This window comes from Salvelinus sp. IW2-2015, unplaced genomic scaffold (assembly GCF_002910315.2).
Source record: "Salvelinus sp. IW2-2015 unplaced genomic scaffold, ASM291031v2 Un_scaffold4341, whole genome shotgun sequence".
Taxonomy (NCBI): Eukaryota; Metazoa; Chordata; class Actinopteri; order Salmoniformes; family Salmonidae; genus Salvelinus; species Salvelinus sp. IW2-2015.
Window position 1 is genome coordinate 13192 of NW_019945612.1, and position 6073 is coordinate 19264.

General features: G+C 47.9%; 1 pseudogene; it reads left to right on the plus strand.

Annotated features, from left to right (window-relative positions):
- LOC112077154 (glutamate receptor ionotropic, NMDA 2D-like) overlaps positions 1-6073 on the plus strand; it is a 29534-nt pseudogene that overhangs the window by 5627 nt on the left and 17834 nt on the right.

The window sequence follows — 6073 nt, forward strand, 5'->3', positions numbered from 1 at the left end:
TTCTCTTTCGTCCCTCCCGCTCTCCCTCTCTCTCCCTCTCTCCCTATCTCCCAAGACTCTGCTGCTTTTAATAACATATGTCAGCGTTTAACCCTCCCATTCCCCTCAGGTGTGTTTGCTCTTTAGACCCCCTCCCTCTCTTCCATTCTCTCCACCCCCCACTGTCATATTGTCTCCCCCTTCCTCATGCTCAAACTCATTAACATATATGTGTCATCCCCACTGTCTGTCATTAGTACGCTCATACACAGCAGTAACATCAGCTCTTACTTCTTTACTTACTCTTCCTGTCTTCTCTCCCTCATTCATACTCTTCTGTCTTCTCCCCCTCCTCCTGTCTTCTCAATCCTCCTTACCCCTCCTGTTTCTCTCCCTCCTCCTTACTCTTCCTGTCTTCTCCCCCTCCTCCTACTCCTCCTGTCTCCTCTCCTTAATCCTACTCTTCCTGTCTTCTCCCCCTCCTCCTGTCTTCCCCTCCTCCTTACTCCTCCTGTCTTCTCCCCCTCCTCCTTACTCCTCCTGTCTTCTCCCCTCCTCCTTACTCCTCCTGCCTTCTCCCCCTCCTCTTTACTCTCCTGCCTTCTCTCCCTCCTCCTTACTCCTCCTGCTTCTTTCCCCCTCCTCCTTACTCCTCCTGCCTTCTCCCACCCTCCTCCTTACTCCTCCTGTCTTCTCCCCCTCCTCCTTACTCCTCCTGCTCTTCTCCCCCTCCTCCTTACTCCCCTGTCTTCTCTCCCTCCTCCTTACTCCTCCTGCCTTCTCCCCCTCCTCTTTACTCCTCCCCTTCGCTCCCTCCTCCTTACTCCTCCTGTCTTCTCCCCCTTCCTCCTTACTCCTCTGTCTTCTCCCCCTCCTCCTTACTCCTCCTGCCTTCCCACCTCCTCCTTACTCCTCCTGTCTTCTCCCCCTCCTCCTTACTCCTCCTGTCTTCTCCCCCTCCTCCTTACTCCTCCTGCCTTCTCCCCTCCTCTTTACTCCTCCTGCCTTCTCTCCCTCCTCCTTACTCCTCCTGCCTTTCTCCCCTCCTCCTTAGTCCTCCTGTCTTCTCTCCCTCTTCCTTACTCCTCCTGCCTTCTCCCCCTCCTCCTTACTTCCTCCTGCCTTCTCCCCCTCCTCCATACTCCTCCTGCCTTCTCTCCCTCCTCCTTATCCTCCTGCCTTCTCCCTCTCCTCCTTACTCCTCCTGCCTTCTTCCCCCCCTTACTCCTCCTGCCTTCTCTCCCTCCTGTCCTCCTTCAGCTTCCATCCTTTAACCTTCACCTCACTAGTTAGTATAGCTTGTCTTTCCCCTATAGGAGAGTCTTGTTGCTCCCCCTCTCTCTCTCTCTCTCTCTCTCTCTCTCTCTCTCTCTCTCTCTCTCTCTCTCTCTCTCTGCCTCCCTCCATATTCCCATGGCCCTAATCTCACTACATAACCCTGTATATCTCTCCTCTTCCCCTCCTCTAGTACCTCTGTCTCTCCATCTCTCCCTCCCCTTCCCCCTCTCTGTCTCCCTTGACCCTTGGCCTTTACGTATATCACTATTGTATATGTCTGTCTCCCCCTCCTCCCCTGTATTCCTCTCCACCAGGTAGTCTGCTGTACTGCCCCCTTCTCTCAGGCCTTCTGTCTCTCTGTCTCCCCTTACCCCTTATCTCACTATGTACCCATGTATCTCCCCTCTCCTCCTCCCCTGTATTCCCCTCCTCCAGGTAGTCTGCTGTACTGCCCCTCTCTCTCAGGCCTTCTGTCTCTCTCTCATCTCTCTCTCTCTCCCTTACCCCTTATCTCACTATGTACCCATGTATCTCCCCTCTCCTCCTCCCCTGTACTCCCCTCCACCAGGTAGTCTGCTGTACTGCCCCTCTCTCTCAGGCCTTCTGTCTCTCTCTCTCCCCTTACCCCTTATCTCACTATGTACCCATGTATCTCCCCTCTCCTCCTCCCCTGTATTCCCCTCCTCCAGTAGTCTGCTGTACTGCCCCTCTCTCTCAGGCCTTCTGTCTCTCTCTCTCCCCTTACCCCTTATCTCACTATGTACCCATATATCTCCCCTCTCCTCCTCCCCTGTATCCCCTCCACCAGGTACGTCTGCTCTACTGTTCCCAGGAGGAGGCCGAGCTGGTGTTTAAAGCAGGCAGCCTGGGCCGCAGGTCAGGCTGGACCCTCTCACATGTGGTTCGCTGTGGGGCCAGCCCTGTCCGGCCTTGGCATGGAGGGTCTCCCCAGGGCCCTGTTCGCCGTGCGTCCACAGGGCTGGAAGGACAAGCCCCGCATGAGGATCGCCCGGGGCGTGTCCATACTGACCCACGGAGCGGTGGCACTGCGCCGTGACTATGGGGCCTCTGGAGGGCCAAACTTTGTCACCAACTGCATGACGGAAGCCAATCAAACACACAGGGTGCGGGGGAGGATGAGGTGAGGGGGAGGAGGGATGGATGTAGAGGGGAAAAGGGGGAGCATAGGAGGTGGTTGGGGTGAGGGTAAAGAGGACAAGCCCTGCATAGGGCAACATGTAGCCTAGTGGTTAAGAGCATTGGGCCAATAACCAAAAGCTCACTGGTTCAAATCCCTGAACCAACTAGGTGAAAAATCTGTACCCTTGAGCAAGGCACTTAAATGTAATTGCTCCTGTAAATCACTCTGGATAAGAGTGTCTGCTAAATGACATAGATTTTTTAAAGAGGATTAGGTATGCAAATAGAAAATACAGCCAAATGGTTCCAAAAGGAGAAGATAAAGAACAGGAAAAGCAACTGATGACAGATAGCACCTTACYTACTGCTGCCTGCTGTTCACTGGCTGGAACTGCATCCTACTAGGATTCTCTCTGATGATCTATTGTCATATGAGCTAAATACACTGGGATGACATGATGACGCAACGGGCATAAAAACTGCCTTGTCTWATTAACAAAAMAAGTTGAGAATGCGCAAGGCCCCTGGGGATACAGGTGTGWCACTTCAAAGATCCACACTGACCACTCTGATGTCTGGTAATGTGGTCTGGCAGTAATATTTGCTTAATATCTGCAGACCTTTACATGGCCCAGCAGGGGTGTCATGTACCCCCAAAATTGGAGGGGGCAACAAAGTATTAAAGGATGGCTGGGGGTGTCCGGAGCGGGCTAGGCCCCTCGTCCTAAAGTTGGAGAATTAGAATTTTTCAAATACCTGAAAAAGCTTTTTCCTGCAATCCAGAGCCATAATCATTATGCTTAATTCTATGTAAAAATATATATATATACAGTTGAAGTCGGAAGTTTACATACACTTAGGTTGGAGTCATTAAAACTCATTTTTCAACCATTCCACAAATTTCCTTGTTAACAAACAATAGTTTTGGCAAGTCGATTGGACATCAACTTTGTGCATGACACAAGTAATTTTTCCAACAATTGTTTACAGACATATTATTTCCCTTATAATTCACTGTATCACAATTCCAGTGGGTCAGAAGTTTCCATACGCTAAGTTGACTGTGCTTTAAACAGCTTGGAAAATTCCAGAAAATGATGTCATGGCTTTAGTTCTGATAGGCTTAATTGACATAATTTGAGTCAATTGGAGGTGTACCTGTGGATGTATTTCAAGGCCTACCTTCAAACTCAGTGCCTCTTTGCTTGACATCATGGGAAAATCAAAAGAAAATCAGCCAAGACCTCAGAAAAAAAAATTGTAGACCTCCACAAGTCTGGTTCGTCCTTGGGAGCAATTTCCAAATGCCTGAAGGTACCACGTTCATCTGTACAAACATAGTACGGAAGTTTTAAAACACCATGTGGACCCACGCAGCCGTATACCATCAGGAAGGAGACGCGTTCTGTCTCCTAGAGATGAACGTACTGTGGTGCGAAAAGTGAAATCAATCCCAGAAACAACAGCAAAGGACCTTTGTGAAGATGCTGGAGGAAACAGGTACAAAAAGTATCTATATCCACAGTAAAACGAGTCCTATATCGACCATAACCTGAAAGGCCGGTCAGCAAGGAAGAAGCCACTGCCTCAAAAGCCAGACTACGGTTTGCAACTGCACGATGGGACAAAGATCGTACTTTTTGGAGAAATGTCCCTCTGGTTTGATTGAAATAAACAATAGAAACTGTGTTTGGCATAATGGACCATTGTTATGTTTGAGAGAAAAAAGTGGGCGGACTTGCAACCGCAGACAAACACGCACACCCAACCGTGAATGAAGCACGGGAGTGGCAGCATATGATAGGTGCTTTGCTGCAGGAGGGCTGGTGCACTTCACCAAAATATATGGCTTAGGGCATCATGAGTAGGACAATTAGGGTGATATATTGAAGGCAACATCTCAAGACATCAGTCAGGAAGTTAAACTTGGTTCGCAAATGGGTCTTCAAATGGACAAGACCCCAAGCATACTTCCAAAGTTGTGCAAAATGGCTTAAAGGACACAAAGTCATGGTATTGGAGTGGCCAGCACAATGCCCTGACCTTCAATCCTATAGAAAATGGTGGGCAGAATGGAAAAAGAGTGTATGCGAGCAAGGACCTACCAACCTGACCTCGTTACACTGAACGTCTGTCAGGAGGAAATGGGCAAAATTCACCCAAAAAACCTTATTGGGAAAGCTTGCTGGAAGGCTACCCGAAAACGATTTGACCCAGTAAACATTTAAAGCCAATGTGCCAAATACTAATGAGTGTATGTTTAAACTTCGACCGACTGGGAATGTGATGAAGAAATAAAAGCTAAATAAATCATTCCTCTACTATATATCTGCATTTCCCATTCTTAAAAATGAAGTGGTGATCCTCTAACTGACCTAAGGAAGGGAATTTTCTGATAAATTGTCAGGAATTTGAAAAATAGTTTAAGATGTATTTGGCTAAGGTGTATGTAAACTTCCGACTGTTAACTGTATTATTAGCATAACAGTATCTAAGCATACCTCTTGAACTGTCTTACTCCTGAATGGTGTTTTTTTTAAGAAATAAAATATGACATTCTAATAGCATCTTTGAACTAAATTGAAAGGAATGGAGGGTTATTCGTAACTCAGTAACGTGCTTGCTATTCTAAAGTCTATACAACCTTGCCAGCAGGCGGCCAGCTAAAGATAGTTAGATAAGCTAGCTTCTTAACTTGATGAACAGCCTGTAAATGGCTCATATTGGGAGCAGTTATGAGGTAGGGAACCCAATCTGGGACTAGCTAAAGCCAAATTTCATTAAAATTGTTAGCGTGGCTAGTAGAATTACACGAGAAAAAAAACATAAACATTACTTTAACCTTTCATTTTTTTTTACATGAAAATCTGAGGGGCAGTTCCATCTGCAGCATACACCCTGCACTACCACTGCATGGCTTGCCTTCTGAAAGACTAAGCAGGGTTGGCTTCCTGGTCAGCTCCCTGGATGGGCAGACCAAGTGCTGCGGAAGTCGTGCTTCGGAGGGCCAGTAGGAGGCACTGCTTTCCTCTGGTGCAAACCAAAGATCCCAATGCCAGGGCAGTGATTGGGAACACTTGCTCCGTGTAGGCAGTGCCGTCTTCGGATGGGACGTTAAACGGGTTTCCTGACTCTTCTGAGGTCATTAAAGATCCTGCAACTTGATCGTAAGAGGAGGGTGTTAACCCCTGTGTCCTGGCTAAATTCCCAATCTGGCCCTCAACCAATTTCACGGTCACCTAATAATTCCCCAGTTTACAATTGGCTCATTCATCCCCCTCCTCTTCCCCTGTAACTATTCCCCAGGTCCGTTGACTGCAAATGAAACGTGTTCTCAGTCAACTTACCTGTAAAAAATATTTAAAAAATTCTGTGGCCAGAAGTCTCACTAACTGCACCGTCTGACTCTCTTTCTCCCTCTCTCCCTTACCCCGCCCCCTTTCTCCCAATGTCAGGTATTCAGCAACATCACGTTGGTCGCAGAGACTACTCTTTCGACAGTGATGGATACCCTTGGCCACCTGTCCTAGAAGCTAATCTCCTATACACCTGGCAAAGGCTGGGAGGATGTAAGGACCTTACATCAACTTCCTGTTGTTGTGCTGTGACTAGGCAGTCTCCATTTAGCGAGCCATTTGGTTGCAGATGCAGAAATTATCTTTTAACAATTCCCTGT